Here is a 17,292-nt window from a genome sequence, read left to right as displayed (position 1 = left end):
AGGACCTATTTTTTAATTTGAATCCTAGCTCTTTATAATCCCTAAACAGGTCCTCTTTCCTAGACTTGCTTATGTTGTTGGTACCGACATGGACCACAACAACTGGATCCTCCTCCTCCCTCTCCAGTATCCTTTCAAGCCGGTCAGAGATGTCCCGCACCCTAGCACTGGGCAGGCAACATACCATGCGGGACTCTTTATCCCGCTCACAAAGGATACTATCTATCCCCCTGATAATAGAATCCCCTACAACTACAACTTGCCTACCTTACTCCCTCCCCTTGAATGGCCTGCTGAACCATGGTGCCTTGGTCAGCTGACTCATCCTTCCTGCAACCCTGTTCGCCATCCACACAGGGAGCAAGTGCCTCATACCTGTTGGACAGAGTCAAGGGCTGAGGCTCCTGAGTTCCTGACTGCTGGTTCCCTTTACCTGCCTGACTTGCAGTCACACCCTGCTGTCCCTGGCCACTAGCAGGATTTAAACTACTTACTCTGATAGGTGTGACTGCCTCCTGAAACACAGTGTCCAGGTAAGTCTCCCCCTCCCGGATGTGCCTCAGTGTTTGAAGCTCAGACTCCAGCTCATCAACTCTGAGCCGGGGCTCTTCGAGCAGCCAACATTTACTGCAGATGTGGTCGCTGCAGCTCGCAATGGGATCTGCCAGCTCCCACATCAAGCAGCTCAAGCACATCACCTGACCAGCCATCACTAATTAATTAATTAGTTTAATTTAAGTTTATGGTGGGGGCAGCTTCAGCCAATCAGACACTACCCTGCACTTTTAACTGAAAATCAGCACAATTAGATTAACCACTTACCTTTCCTGGGTTACCTTGCTGCACCAAACTAGCAAATTCTCACTGTCTGTATCTCTCTCACTCCGGCTGTATCTCCTTGACCTGCGCAATGCTAATAATATAATATAATAATGCTAATAATAATATAATATGGCACTTACCTCACACCAATGGGTCTTACTACTAGGTTAGAGGAGGAGGGCGGGTGGGAGACACTACACTACAATTTATTGGTTGGGGAGGGTGGGGGGGGGGGGGGGGGGTTCTTCCCAGAAGTCCGCGGGTCGAAAAAAATAAAACAGAAAATAAGTGTTTTTTTAAAAGGAGAAACTTACCTCCCAGAAATCACTTGCGCACCGCTCCCGCTGAAGTCGACTGGCCTGCTCCTGTGAAGGTAAGTGTTTTTAAAGGAGAAACTTACCTCCCAGAAATCACTTGCGCACCGCTCCCGCTGAAATCGACTGGCCTGCTCCTGTGAAGGTAAGTGTTTTTAAAGGAGAAACTTACCTCCCAGAAATCACTTGCGCACGGCTCCCGCTGAAATCGACTGGCCTGCTCCTGTGAAGGTAAGTGTTTTTAAAGGAGAAACTTACCTCCCAGAAATCACTTGCGCACCGCTCCCGCTGAAATCGACTGGCCTGCTCCTGTGAAGGTAAGTGTTTTTAAAGGAGAAACTTACCTCCCAGAAATCACTTGCGCACCGCTCCCGCTGAAATCGACTGGCCTGCTCCTGTGAAGGTAAGTGTTTTTAAAGGAGAAACTTACCTCCCAGAAATCCATTGCGCACCGCACCCGCTGAAATCGACTCCCACAAGTCCCGAAAGATGTCCTGTTAGGTAATTTGGACATTCTGAATTTTCCCTCTGTGTACCCGAACATGCGCCGGAATGTGGCGACAAGGGGCTTTTCACAGTAACTTCATTGCAGTGTTAATGTACGCCTACTTGGGACAATAACGTTTATTATTATTATCCTTTTGTCCACACTGTCACTGTGTGTGTGGAGTATCACGCTGCTAACACGGAGTAAACATAATTCTATTCTGTTTTTAACATTAAGAATTCTTACAACACCAGGTTAAAGTTTAATAGGTTTCTTTCGAGTTACTAGCTTTCGGAGGGCAGCTCCTTCCTCGGGTGAACCTTGATTTTCAGGACAGCAGCCGGTGACTAGTGGTGTGCCTCAGGAGTCGGTGCTGGGACCACAACTTTTCACAATATCCATTGATGATCTGGAAGAAGGAACTGAAGGCACTGTTGCTAAGTTTGCAGATGTTACAAAGATCTGCAAAAAGACAGGTAGTACTGAGGAAGCAGGCGGGCTGCAGAAGGGCTTGGATAGGCTAGGAGAGTGGGCAAAGAAGTGGCAGATGGAATACAATGTGGAAAAGTGTGAGGTTATGCACTTTGGAAGGAGAAATGGAGGTATAGATTATTTTCTAAATGGGGAGATGCTTAGGAAATCAGAAGCACAAAGGGACTTGGGAGTCCTTGTTCATGATTCTCTTAAGGTTAACGTGCAGGTTCAGTTGGCAGTTAGGAAAGCAAATGCAATGTTAGCATTCATGTCGAGACAGCTAGAATACAAGACCAGGGATGTACTTCTAAGGCTGTATAAGGCTCTGGTCAGAATCCATTTGGAGCATTGTGAGCAGTTTTGGGCCCCTTATCTAAGGAAGGATATGCTGGCCTTGGAAAGGGTCCAGAGGAGGTTCACAAGAATTACCCCTGGAATGAAGAGCTTGCCATATGAGTAACGGTTGAGGACTCTGGGTCTTTACTTGTTGGAGTTTAGAAGGATGAGGGGGGATCTTATTGAAACTTATGTTGAGAGGATGTTTCCACTTGTAGGAAAAGCTAGAAGCAGATGACACAATCTCAGAATAAAGGGACACGCCTTTAAAACAGAGATGAGGAGGAATTTCTTCAGCCATAGGGTGGTGAATCTGTGGAACTCTTTGCCACAGAAGGCTTTGGAGGCCAAATCACTGAGTGTCTTTAAGACAGAGACAGATAGGCTTTTGATCAATAGGGAGTTCAGGTGTTATGGGGAGAAGGCAGGAGAATGGGGTTGAGAAAAATATCAGCCATGCTTGAATGGCGGAGCAGACTCGATTGGCCGAGTGGCCTAATTCTGCTCCTATGTCTTATGGTCTTATGGTCATTGTGGGCATTTTGTTCCAAATGACCCTTTATCATCTGTCACTTCTTCTGGCACGTTTTGACACCAAAAGGCTCAGGCAGCTACGAGGAGAAGATCTCGGAGTTAACAGTGGGTTTAGACAACATCACTACTCAAATTCCTAAATCAATAATTGTCCCTTCGCTGCTCTCAGCTTGAGAATTTTATCAAACAATATGATTGACGAGTTTACCAATGGGTGATAGTTTTCAATTCATTCACATGAAGAGATCACTTCACGGCCTAGCCGGATGTAACACATTTTAAATACAAGTGCTGTTATTAATTTATTTTGGGGCTCTGTTATTGCATATATTATTCAGGGGTAACAGTGGTTAGCACTGCTGCCTCAAAGCACAACGCACCCAGGTTTAGTTCCGGCCTGTGTGGAGGTTGTCCTCCACGTGTGTGCGTGGGTTTCCTCCGGGTGCTCCGGTTTCCTCCCACAGTCCAAAGATGTGATGGTTAGGTGGATTGTCCATGCTAAATTGTCCCTGAATCTGAAAAGGTTTAGATGGGGTTACAGGATTATGGAGATAGGCCGGGGGAGTGGGCCTGGGTGCTCTTTCAGAGGGTTGGTGCAGACTCAATGAGCCGAATGGTCTTCTTCTGTACTGTAGGGATTCTATTCTGTAAAGTATAAAGTAGTTAGAGATGTTGTGTAATACGTTATTGATTTTATTTTTTCTACTTGATGATGTGGTGCCCATGAGTTTGGTTCATGTTATTTCTGATAACCGTTATGTTCTCCGGCATGGTCTACTAGATTATTGTACATTGTTGTATCATTCACACAGTTCAGTGTCAATAAAATACATTAGCGATTTTTAGCACAGAAAAGGAGTTGGTCATGTAACCCCAATTTTAAAAAAGGGAGGGAGTGAGAAAATTGGGAATCATAGAACGGCTAGCCTGACATCGGTGGTGGAGAGAATATTGGAGTCAATTACTATGGATGAAATAACTGAACATTTGGAAAGTGGGGACAGGATCGGTCCAAGTCAGCATGGATTCACCAAAGGGAGATCAAGCTTGACAATCCTTCTGGAATTTTTTGAGGATGTGACCAGTAGAGTGGTCAATGGTGAAGCAGTGGATGTTGTGTATCCGGACTTAGGGGCGGGGGGGGGAGGGGTTGGGGGTGGTGGTAATGTATTGATGTAAATAGAAAATTGGTTGGCAGACAGGAATCAGGGAGTGGGACTAAATGGGTCCTTTTCAGGGTGGCAGGCAGTGACTAGTGGCGTATTGCAGGGTTCAGTGCTGGGACCCCAACTGTTCACAAAATACACTAATGATTTGGACGAAGGAATTGCATGCAATATCTCAAAATTTGCAAATGACACTAAGCTAGGTGGCAGAGTGTGCAGTGAGGAGGATGCAAAGAGGCTGCAGGGTGACTTCGACAGGCTGGCTGAGCGGTCATATACTTGGCAAATGCAATATAATATGGGTAAATGTGAGGTTATCCACTTTAGTGGCAAAAACAGGAAGACAGATTATTATCTGAATGGTGGCAGTTTAGGAACAGGGGAAGTGTAACGAGACCTGGGTGACATGGTGGAACAGTCGCTGAAGGTTTGCATGCAGGTACAGCAGGTGGTGAGGAAAGTTAATGGCATGCTGGCCTTCATAGCGAGAGGATTTGAGTATAGGAATAGGGGTGTCTTGCTGCAGTTATACAGGGCCTTGGTGAGGTCACACCTTGAGTATTGTGTGCAATTTTGGTGTCTGAGTTTGAGCAAGGACATCCTTAATATTGAGGGTGTCTAGCAAAGATTCACCAGACTAATTCCCAGGATGGCAGGACTGACATATGAAGAAAGACTGGATCGACTGGGCTTGTACTCACTGGAGTTTAGAAGAATGAGAGGGGATCTCATAGAAACATATAAAATCCTGATGGGACTTGTTGCTATCTCTCGGTTGGCTCTTAATTCGTAATTTGCTCTGTTTGTTTAACCTTTGCTCTAGAGTCGCCGGGTATCTTTGTGATACCGCCACGAGGTTCAAGTTCAAGGACTGATCAATAACTTAACACACCAATTAGTAAGATTCAAATCAAAACACATTTATTATACACAGTAAATCACTATTCATGCATAAATTCTACTTTCTAGACTATTCCTATCACTAAAAGGCCTATATTTAGCTTCGGAACTGACCCACCAGGTCAGGGGAACAAATGGCCTTTCGTTCAGGCCCTGAGTCTGCAGGATTCAAAAGCTGGTATGTACTGGTAGCTAGGAGCGCCTATCTCGTAGCGAGCATTGACTTGAGACTTACTTGGTTGGTGCGGCCGCTGGACAGTTCACTCTCAGGGGTTGCTTCACGTTGCTGAGTGACCCTGCCCAAGAAGAACGATTTGAACTTGGCGGCTTTACTTTATAGTCCCCAGGGACGGACCCCGTACCTGGTTCCAAGTGGTTGGACTGCGTTCCGATCACTTGGATCGATTTCTCCAATACTGGAGTTGTTCCCTGATCGCTGGGTGGTCCCTAAATATCCGTTGGCCTTCCTTTGTCTTGGCTCCTGCTGGCGCCGAGGAGTCTGGCTTGGCTTTATTCACCTTAACTGTTGCAATTGTGCCTTGGAATTGCTCATCGCTATGTAGATGGCTGCTGGTTTCAGTGCTGTCTGGTTTTTTACAGGTTTCAATACACATGATTTCTGTACTTGCTAGCCTTTGCCTGTGTTGGCTGAATTTCCCTTCGGTCTTTGCGGTTCTCCATTTTAAGTCGGGAAGTGGCCAACCCAGGTGGCTACTGACTGGACAGGCTAAATACAGGAAGAATGTTCCCGATGTTAAGGACTTCCAGAACTAGGGGGTCAGAGCCTGAGAATAAGGGATAAGCCACTCAGGACTGAGGTGAGGAAGAACGTCGTCTCTCGGAGAGTTGTGAGCTTGTGGAATTCTCTACCACAGAAAGCTGTTGGGTCCAGTTCATTGGACATATTCAATAGGGAGCTGGGCGTGGCCCTTGTGGCGAAAGGGATCAAGGGTATGGAGAGAGAGTGGGAATGGGATACTGAATTTATATGATCAGCCATGATCATATTGAATGGTGGTACAGGCTCAAAGGGCCGAATGGCCTACTCCTGCACTTATTTTCTATGTTTCTATGTCGGGGTTGAGCATTGACAAGAAACTACCAAGAGAAAAGGTGGAGATTTCACAAATAAGCCACTAAAATTATGATTTTTCTTTGGATGTAAGTGTAATTTAGCTGCTGTCGTAATCTCACCAGCACACATTCTACTCATCCATCTCTCTCTCTTTAATTTCTAATTGTTGCAGCAAACTTGGCAGCGATCGTGATCCTGTCCCGAGGAAGATGTGGCTTCTCCCGATGTATCACCTGCTACTTGGTGTCTATGGCAGTGTCAGACCTCATGGTCACTATCAGCTCTGTGATACTAAACCGGATTGCTGGCATTTATTTCCCATTCACTTTCCTGTCCATCACACACGTATGTCGTTGCCGGGCTGTCCTAAACTGCACACTTTTTGGAATTTCTGTATGGCTAACAGTGGCTTTCACCTTTGACAGATACGTGGCAATTTGTTGCCAAAATCTGAAAACAAAATATTGCAGAGCGAAGCCAGCGGCAGTTGCCATCGTGGCAATTTGTATATGTTGCTTTTTTGCATCTTCTTTCCTGTATTTGATTTATAAACCGTTGTACATAATTAATGACGTGCCGTGGTTCTGCAGTGTAAAGGTCATGTTTTACACATCACCAGTATGGATCGCATATGAATGGACAATCCGCATTTCCACCCCTTGTCTCCCATTCATTCTGATTATATTGCTCAATGCTCTGACCATCAGAAACATCCGAGTGGCCAACAGAGCCCGCAGGAGACTCAGGAGCCAGAACAATGGAGAGAATGAGAGTGACCCGGAGATGGAAAAGCGGAGAAAGTCCATTGTTTTACTGGTCGCCATCTCGGGCAGCTTCATCCTGTCCTATGTGTTAACTGTGATTGCCTTCCTCTACGTTAGGATTGCGGGAACTACTTATTTCTCTGGCTCCAACTTGGAGGAATCAAATTATATTCTGGAGGAAAGCGGAATTATCTTGCAGGTGCTCAGTTACTGCAGCAACCCGTTTATTTATGCTGGGACACAGAGTAAATTCCGAGACGAGTTAAGGAATGGGGTGAAATATCCATTCATTCTGATCCGGAAAATATTTAAATAATGCCAACAGTCCAATGCTGTAATAATTCACCGTTATCGTCCACGTATAAATATTATCCAATCCCAGTTACATTGTCATATTTTGTGTCGTTTATCCTCTGAACGATTTTAGAAATATACAAGCCTGATCACCGCACAAATCAGATTTTAACCTCTTTTCAGTTAGTTGCCAATTCTCTTCCCCATCGAATAAATATTTTGACATTCTGCGGTGTCCGTGCAAAATGCAGGAGAGAGATTCTGACCACTCAGCTGCCATTGAACAGGAAACAATTCTGTGTAATGTGGGGGCCTCGATATCTCTCGGGGTGTGGATTGAATGCTAACGTTGAGCCCTCAATGTATTCTCACAGTAACTTCACTGTAGTGTTAATGTAAGCCGACTTGTGACAGGAGGAAAGATTATTATTATAACGAGAATGTGGACTGCCCAGTGCATTGCTCTTTCCTCAAAAAACGCCCAGGCACACTTGTAACCTTGTGTAGCCAAGCTGTGTCCATATTCATAAGAGCAGAGCAATTTAGCGAAGAAAAAGATGAATTCACGTCCAATCCATTGCACACTCTGCTAGTATTCGAGGCACACCCAGACAGGCAGTCCCAGACAGGCAGTCCCAGACAGGCAGAGCCAGGCAGGCAGAACCAGACAGGCAGACCCAGACAGGCACTCCCACACACGCACACCCAGAGAGGCACACCCAGACAGGCAGTCCCAGACAGGCAGACCCAGACAGGCAGAGCCAGGCAGGCAGAACCAGACAGGTAGACCCAGACAGGCACTCCCACACACGCACACCCAGAGAGGCACACCCAGACAGGCAGTCCCAGACAGGCAGAGCCAGGCAGGCAGAACCAGACAGGCAGACCCAGACAGGCAGTCCCAGACAGGCAGTCCCAGACAGGCAGACCCAGACAGGCAGGCACAGACAGGCAGAACCAGGCAGGCAGAACCAGACAGGCAGTCCCACACAGGCAGACCCAGACAGGCAGACCCAGACAGGCAATCCCAGACAGCCAGTCCGCACTGGTGATGGTGGGGAACTGGAGGGAGCTTGATTGTGCGGGGCTACATTTGTCAATTGGCTCTTTGTTGCTTCTCGAAGCTCCCGCTGCCGGATCGCCGTCATGTCTTTGGCAGCGTACCGGAACACTCACTGTATGTGTGGGACATTCTGGGCTGAGGCAGCGTCCCGGGACAGTCACTGTGTGTGTGGAAAACTCTGGGCTGAGGCAGCGTCCCCGGAGACTCACTGTGTGTGTAGGATGCTCTGTATTGAAGTGATCCTGAATTTACACAGTTCAACCTCTGGTATGACCTAGGAACCAACTTCCACCAAACAATGGCATTTACCAAATTCAAACAAAATCTGGCCGAATACCAGCCAGATTTTCGCTTGCGTCAGCATCTCTCTCACCTTGCAGCCAATCACTGTCCGTTTCTTCCTGCCTCTGGATTTGTTCTCCACCTGGCTCCACAGTGGGTGAGAGAGGGACAAGCAGCAGGATTTTACCCGAACTCTCCATTCACTTGCTGCCAGCAGAACGCGGGGACTACAGCTTCAATCAGCGGGTTACTGCCCATCCCGGGGACACTCCAACCAGGAGCAAAGCTCCGAATACACCGAGCACAGGCTCAGAAACATGCAGGTACAGTATACCCCGCTCACTTCACCTCCGAGCAGCATTTACACAATCCCTCAGTGAGTATCATTTCCTTTGAGCTTCTTCTGTTGTATTCAGCTCCTGTGACCTCAATGGACTGAATAATTTGAGTTCGAAGTTTTCTTGTCATCACGCCCGAGATTCGGACCCTGATCGGGCGTGGGGGGGGGGGGGGGGGGGGGGGGATTATTGTGCCCGTGTGAGCATCAAAATCTGGCCCAATACCACTCAAATTTTCGCTTGCTTCATAATCTCTCTCACTTTGCAGCCAATCACTGTCCGTTTCTTCCTGCCCCTGTCTTTGTTCTCCACCTGCTGCACTTGTGACTTTTTCAGCTCTGATGTGAAACGACAAATGTCACTGAACTGATTCTGGCAGAGCTCTTTTCTGTGAAACTGCGATTCAGCTTCGTTGAGCAGTTTGGTGGACAATAATAATTCATCATTCCCTGAGCGGGAATTGAACCCGGGCCGCGGCGGTGAGAGCGCCGAATCCTAACCACTAGACAACCAGGGAAACTGACAAACAGGGTTTTAACCCGCCTGACAGTATATCATTCGCCTTTCATTCTTATTTCCCAGGTTTAATTAGAAATATACAAAATTACATATTTAGAATGAACAGAAGTGACATCTTTAGCTAATCACAACAGCAATTGTTGTTCGCTGGAACATGAAATCGACAGTGAGGTGAAATAGCCCAACAAGCTGCTCCTGTGTAACTTCCAATTTCCAAAACCCACCAACTTGATCACTGTGGCTCCTGTGAAACTTACAACGCAACATCCGGCAGACATTCATCAGTAAATAGGAATAACTCATTTCAATTGTTAAAAACATTTTTTGTCGCAATTAAGTTTTGATCAAAATTTGAAGTTTCCAGTTTATGTTGATCTTTTTCTGAAGTGAAACTATCACGTTTGCTGAACATACACAAACTCCCCTGTTTCAGACAGGGCAGGAACATTAAAACTTACTCATCTGTAATTATGAGGTAAAGCTTCCTCGTTCCGATTTGTTGTTAAACATTAACACAACACGTCATCTCACAGCCTTGTGACATTTACACTTTTGGAATGTGTTTCTCTCTTCCCCGGCTCCACAGTGGGTGAGAGAGGAACAAGCAGCAGGATTTTACCCTAATTCTCCATTCACCCGCTGCCAGCAGAACGCGGGGACTGCAGCTTCAATCAGCGGCTAACTGCCCATCCCGGGGACACTGTAACCAGGAGCAAAGCTCCCAATACACCGAGCACAGGCTCAGAAACATGCAGGTAGATTATACCCCGCTCACTTAACCTCCGAGCAGCATTTACACAATCCCTCAGCGAGTATCATTTCCTTTGAGCTTCTTCTGTTGTATTCAGCTCCTGAGACCTCAATGGACTGAATAATTTGAGTTCGAAGTTTTCTTGTCATCACGCCCGAGATTCGGACCCTGATCGTGTGTGTGTGTGGGGGGGGCGCGATTATTGTGTCTGTGTGAGCATCAAAATCTGGCCCAGTACCACTCAAATTTTCGCTTGCTTCATAATGTCTCTCACTTTGCAGCCAATCACTGTCCATTTCTTCCTGCCCCTGTCTTTGTTCTCCACCTGCTGCACTTGTGACTTTTTCAGCTCTGATGTGAAACAACAAATGTCACTGAACTGATTCTGGCAGAGCTCTTTTCTGTGAAACTGCGATTCAGCTTCGTTGAACGTTGTGGTGGACAACAATAAAGCATCATTCCCTGACCGGGAATTGAACCCGGGCCGCGGCGGTGAAAGCGCCAAATCCTAACCACTAGACCACCAGGGAAACTGACAAACAGGGTTTTAACCCGTCTGACAGTATATCATTCGCCTTTCATTCTTATTTCCCAGTTTTAATTAGAAATATACAAAATTACATGTTTAGAATGAACAGAAGTGACATCTTAAGCTAATCACAACAGCAATTGTTGTTCGCTGGACCACGAAATCGACAGTGAGGTGAAATAGCCCAGCAAGCTGCTCATGTGTAACTTCCAATTTCCAAAACCCACTAACTTGATCACTGTGGCTCCTGTGAAACTTACAACGCAACATCCGGCAGACATTCATCAGTAAATAGGAATAACTCATTTCAATTGTTAAAAACATTTTTTGTCGCAATTAAGTTTTGATCAAAATTTGAAGTTTCCAGTTTATGTTGATCTTTTTCTGAAGTGAAACTATCACGTTTGCTGAACATAAACAAACTCCCCTGTTTCAGACAGGGCACGAACATTAAAACTTACTCATCTGTAATTATGAGGCAAAGCTTCCTCGTTTCGATTTGTTGTTAAACATTAACACAACACGTCATCTCACAGCCTTGTGACATTTACACTTTTGGAATGTGTTTCTCTCTTCCCCGGCTCCACAGTGGGTGGGAGAGGGACAAGCAGCAGGATTTTACCCTAATTCTCCATTCACCCGCTGCCAGCAGAACGCGGGGACTGCAGCTTCAATCAGCGGCTAACTGCCCATCCCGGGGACACTCCAACCAGGAGCAAAGCTCCCAATACACCGAGCACAGGCTCAGAAACATGCAGGTAGATTATACCCCGCCCACTTAACCTCCGAGCAGCATTTACACAATCCCTCAGTCAGTATAAGTTCTCCACCTGCTGCACTCCTCCTCAGTGGAACGTCCTCTGAGCTTCTTTAGGTGTATTCAGATCCTGTGACCTCAATGGACTGAATAATTTCAGTGAGAAGTTTTCTTGTCATCACGTTGGTGATTTGCACCGAGATCGGGGAGATATTTCTGTCTGTGAGAGCAATAACATCTGGCCCAATACCACGCAGATTTGCGATGCGTCAACATCTCTCTCACTTGCATTGCAGCCAATCACTGTCCGTTTCTTCCTGCCTCTGTATTTGTTCCGACCCAATACACCGAGCACAGGCTCAGAAACATGCAGGTAGATTATACCCCGCTCACTTAACCTCCGAGCAGCATTTACACAATCCCTCAGTGAGTAACATTTCCTTTGAGCTTCTTCTGTTGTATTCAGCTCCTGTAACCTCAATGGACTGAATAATTTGTGTTCGAAGTTTTCTTGTCATCACGCCCGAGATTCGGACCCTGATAGGGGGGGGGGGGGGGGGCGTGGGGGGAGGGGGGATTATTGTGTCTGTGTGAGCATCAAAATCCGGCCCAATACCACTCACATTTTCGCTTGCTTCAGAATCTCTCTCACTTTGCAGCCAATCACTGACCGTTTCTTCCTGCCTCTGTATTTGTTCTCGATCTTATGCACTTGTGACTTTTTCAGCTCTGATGTGAAACGACAAATGTCACTGAACTGATTCTGGCAGAGCTCCTTTCTGTGAAACTGCGATTCAGCTTCATTGAACATTTTGCTGGACAACAATAATTCATCATTCCCTGACCGGGAATCGAACCCGCGGCGGTAAAAGCGCCGAATCCTAACCACTAGACCACCAGAGAAATTGACACGGAAAATTTTAACCCGGGTTTACAGTATATCATTCACCTTTTGTTTTGGTTTCCGAGTTTTCATTAGAAGTATACAAAATTACATGTTTAAAATGAACACAAGTGACATCTTCAGCCAATCACAACACCGAGCGTTGTTTGCTGTAACATGAAATCGACAGTGAGCTGAAATAGTCCCAAAAGCTGCTCATGTGTAACTTCCAATTTCCTAAACCCACCAACCTTATCACTGTGGCTGCTGTGAAACTTATCCGGCGGACATTCATTAGTAATTCCAAATAACTCATTTCAATTTTTCAAAACATTGACAGTTAATCCTTTCCGCAATTAAGTTTTGATCAATATTAGAATTTTTGTTGATCTTTTTCTGACGTGAAACTCACGTTTGCTTAACATACACAAACTCCCCTGTTTCATACTGGGCACAAGCAAGAAACTTACTCATCTGTAACTATGAGGCAAAGCTTCCACGTTCCGATTTGTTGTTAAACATTAACACACGTCGTCTCACAGCCTTGTGACATTTATACTTCCACAAGTTTTGAATGAGATTCTTTCTTCCCCGGCTCCACAGTGGGTGAGAGAGGGACAAGCAGCAGGATTTTACCCAAACTCTCCATTCACCCGCTGCCAGCAGAACGCGGGGACTGCAGCTTCAATTAGCGGGTTACTGCCCATCCCGTGGACACTCCAACCAGGAGCAAACCTCCCAATACACCGAGCACAGGCTCAGAAACATGCAGGTAGATTATACCCCGCTCACTTAACCTCCGCGCAGCATTTACATAATCCCTAAATGACTTATGCTTCTTTCGTTGTATTCAGCTCCTGAGACCTCAATGCACTGAATAATTTGAGTGAGAAATTTTCCTGATGCCACACCCGAGATTTGCACCCAAATCTGGGAGATACTTGTGTCTGGTGAGCAATAACATCTGGCCCATTACCACCCACATTTTGGCTGACGTCAACATCTCTCCGTCTCTTCCAGCATCTGTACTTGTTCTCGACCTGCTGCACTTTGACTTTTTAAGCTCTGATGTGAAACATATTTACAGAAAGCTTTAGGGTTATCCTTGATCCTACCTGCCAAAGACTTCTCATGTCCCCTCCTGGCTCTTCTTAGCTCTCTCTTTAGGTCCTTCCTAGCTAACTTGTAACTCTCGAGCGCCCTAACTGAACCTTCATGTCTCATCTTTACATAAGTCACCTTCCTCTTGGCAAGTGTTTCGACTGCTTTAGTAAATCACGGTTCCCTCACTCGACCACTTCCTCCCTGCCTGACAGGTACATACTTATCAATTCAGCACTTCTGGATGATTCTTACTGATGCCCCATTGAAACACGGGTATAGTGTCCAGGCGGGGTGAGCGCTCACTGCTTTATCAACACTTCTGGATGATTCTCACTGATGCCCCATTGAAACACGGGTATAGTGTCCAGGAAGGATGAACGCCAACTGCTTCATCCTCTGTGTTGAGGTATAAGTTCAGTAAAGTGTCGCCATTGAGCTTAACCAAACGCAGTTTTAGACATTTTAATGAACAGGGGTTGTTTCCACGATTTAGCTCAGTTAAATTGGTAGAGAATTAATGTAATTCCTTCTGCACCAGATGAATGTCCCTTTTTCAAGTCCCTTTTAGCCAGATTATTAATAAATATGCACCAATGAAGGAGTTCAGAATGAAAAGATAAAGCGGAGCAGCCCCCGGTTTAATTTCTGTGCCTCTACCCGGCTTCAGCAAAGTAATTTAACCTGGCCGACGGCAACGACTAGTAAAACCCATAAAGAGCAGTTTTTCGTCAGGGAAATTATGAATATCTATGTGCTCAGGCCATAAGGAAGGCAACCAGAGGTTATTCCAAACAGCAATTTAATATTTGGGGATGTAATCTCCCCCACTCCGCAGATTGGCAAAATGTGTAAATTATAGAGAAAAAAAGCTTCCTCTTCTCCGTTACCTGTTATTATGATGGGCGTGGTGCGGGTTAATAAAACTGAAATAGATATCGACACACTGATTTCTTATCACTGAATTGGATCCGCTCACACTGATGTCCACCCCCTGGGGCTCTGGACTAACCTGATTTCTGAACATGGATCGGAGACTTGCTGAACTTTCCTCCCAAGCTCAAGTTAACCACAATTAACTGGACATGTTCAGGACTTTCTTTCTGATGTGGAATTAGCTCAGACACAGTGGAGGCTGCCACGTTTCAGCGGGAATGGACAACAATGTGTAGGGGGCGGTTAAAAGGCAGGGGAATGGCCCTAAATCATGATTCTCATTTGGAGAGCCGGTTCAGACACCATGGATCAATTGGCCTCCTTCTGTGCAGTAACACTTCATTGATTCTGTACTGGGCAGTTAAGTGAAAGTAACCATGGTGAACTGGACCGCCTATGTCGGTTATTTAAACGTGATCTTCCTCAATGTGTCCGTCTGTAACTGGACCTCTCAACACTGAATGTAATGGCAATGACTTGGGACTCTCTATAATGCACGCTGTCGTGTAGAACTGGGCTCAGTGTAACCTTTCTGATCTGGGCGATTATTCACAATATATATTGATGATTTAGATGAAGGAAAAAAAATGTCATATTTCTAAATTTACAGATGACACCAAGTTGGGTGAGAGGGTGAGCTGTGAGGAGAATGCAGAGATCCTTTAGTGTGAATTGTACAAGTTGAGTGAGTGGGTAAATGAATGGCAGATGCAGTATAATTGGGATATCTGCGAGATTATCCACTTTGGTTGTAAAACAAGAAGGCAGATTATTATTTGAATGGCCATAAATTAGAAGAGGGGAATGTGCAATGAGACCTGGGTGTCCTCATACACCAGTCACTGAAGGTAAGCATGCAGGTACAGCAGGCGGTAAAGAAGCCAAATGGTATGCTGGCCTTCAGAGTGAGAGGAATCGAGTACTGGAGCAGGGATGTGTTGCTGCAATTATACCTTGGTAGGCAACATCTAGAATATTGTTTGCAGTTTTGGTCTCCTTATCTGAGGTAGGATCTTCTTGCTAGAGAGGGAGTGCAGCGAAGGTTTACCAGACTGATTCCTGGGATGACAGGACTGACGTACGAGGAGAGATTGAATCGGTTAGGATTGTATTCGCTGGAGTACAGAAGAATAAGGGGGGATCACATAAAAACCTGTAAAATTCTAACAGGACTGAACAGGGTAGATGCAGGAAGGATGTTCCTAATGGTGGTTGTCCAGAACCAGGGATATGAGGTTACGGGGTCGACCATTTAGGACAGAGATGAGGAGAAATTTCTTCACAGAAAGAGTGGCAAGCCTGTGGAATTCGTTACCGCAATTGAGTCCAAAACATTGTATGGCTTCGAGAAGCAGTTATTTATAACGCTTAGGGTGAAGGGACCAAAGGAGATATGGGGGAAGGAGGGATTAGGCTCCGGAGTTGGATGATGAATCATGATCATACTGAATGGCGGAGTGGGCTTGAAGGGACGAATGGCTTCCTCCTCCTGCTCCTATATTTTCTATGTTTCCATGAATGTAACGATGCTGAACTCGAACTTCCCACATTGAAACCAACTGGACGTAACTGGAAATGCTCCTAATGAATATACAGATGTTTCAATGAAGCTGGGTGCACAGTTTCAGAGATATTTGTAAAAGGGTCTGTGCTGCCATCACATCACTGGCACTGAGTAAATAATCACGGGGAGAACCTGACCGTGTTTCCCATTAGGGCTCTGGTCAATCAGCCATTAAACCACTAACTCGGCATTATCGGCTTGAAGCCGCGCACACGTTCCGTTTACTTCATTCTGACCGAACGTTATTATTCTATTATAGTTAATGAAGGGATGTAATTGGGAGCATTCTATCTCTCTGCCTATTTTAAGTTGCAGCCGTGTCAGAACATTAGTAAAGTCTGGCAGCAGCTGCACTAACAAGACCATAAGATATAGGAGCAGAAGTAGGCCACTCAGCCCATCGAGTCTACTCCGCCATTCAATCATGGCTAATATTTTTCTCATCTCCATTCTCCTGCCTTCGCCCCATAACCCTTGATAACCTTATTAATCAGGATCCTGGGCAGCACGATGGCGCAGTGGTTAGGCCTGCTGCATCATAGCGCCGAGGTCCCAGATTCGACCCCAGCTCTGGGTCACTGTCCGTGTGGAGTTTGCAAATTCTCCCCGTGTTTGTGCGGGTTTCGCCTCCACAACCCAAAGATGTGCAGTGTAGGTGGATTGGCCACACTAAATTGCCGCTTAATTGTAAACAATGAATTGACTTCTCTAAAAAAAATTTTTTTAAATTAATCAACAACCTATCTATCTCTGTCTTAAAGACACTCAGTGATTTGGCCTCCACAGCCTTCTGCGACAAAGAGTTCCACAGATTCACCACCCTCTGGCTGAAGAAAGTTTTCCTCATCTCTGTTTTAAAGGGTCATCCATTTAGTCTGAGATGGTGTCCTCTGGTCCGGGATTTCCCTACAAGTGGAAACATCCTCTCCACATCCACTCTATCAAGGCCTCACAGTATCCTATAAGTTTCAATAAGATTCCCCCTCATCTTTCTAACCTACAACAAGTACAGACCCAGAGTCCTCAACCATTCCTCATGCAACAAGCTCTTCATTCCAGGGATCATTCTCGTGAACCTGCTCTGGACCCTTTCCAAGGCCAGCACATCCTTCCTTAGATACGGGGTCCAAAACTGCCCACAATACCCCAAAAGGTGTCTGACCAGAGCCTTATACAGTGTGAAAAGTACATCCCTGGTCTTGTATTCCAGCCCTCTCGACATGAATGCTAACATTGCATTTGCCTTCCTAACTGCAGACTGAGCCTGCACGTTAACCTTAAGAGAATCGTGAACAAGGACTCCCAAGTCCCTTTGTACTTCTGATTTCCTAAGCATCTCCCCATTTAGAAAAAGTTATGGTCCCAGCACTGACCCCTGAGGCACACCACTAGCCACTGGCTGC

At 45.9% G+C, this 17,292-nt stretch overlaps 1 long non-coding RNA gene and 2 other non-coding genes across 3 annotated transcripts; 1 reads left to right on the top strand and 2 right to left on the bottom strand.

Annotated features, from left to right (window-relative positions):
* The first annotated feature begins 1,468 nt into the window (after nt 1-1,468).
* LOC140422703 (uncharacterized) lies at nt 1,469-7,253 on the top strand. Its single transcript, XR_011947559.1, has 2 exons — nt 1,469-1,539; nt 6,281-7,253. It is a non-coding gene; the product is annotated as an uncharacterized lncRNA (long non-coding RNA).
* Nucleotides 7,254-9,294: 2,041 nt separating this feature from the next.
* Nucleotides 9,295-9,366, bottom strand: trnae-cuc (transfer RNA glutamic acid (anticodon CUC)). The gene has a single exon. It is a non-coding gene; the product is annotated as a tRNA-Glu (tRNA).
* A 1,211-nt stretch (nt 9,367-10,577) lies between these two features.
* trnae-uuc (transfer RNA glutamic acid (anticodon UUC)) lies at nt 10,578-10,649 on the bottom strand. The gene has a single exon. It is a non-coding gene; the product is annotated as a tRNA-Glu (tRNA).
* Between the last annotated feature and the right edge of the window lie 6,643 nt (nt 10,650-17,292).

This window comes from Scyliorhinus torazame, chromosome 5 (genome assembly GCF_047496885.1).
Source record: "Scyliorhinus torazame isolate Kashiwa2021f chromosome 5, sScyTor2.1, whole genome shotgun sequence".
NCBI classification, from domain to species: domain Eukaryota; kingdom Metazoa; phylum Chordata; class Chondrichthyes; order Carcharhiniformes; family Scyliorhinidae; genus Scyliorhinus; species Scyliorhinus torazame.
This window is presented reverse-complemented; position numbering and strand designations above follow the sequence as displayed.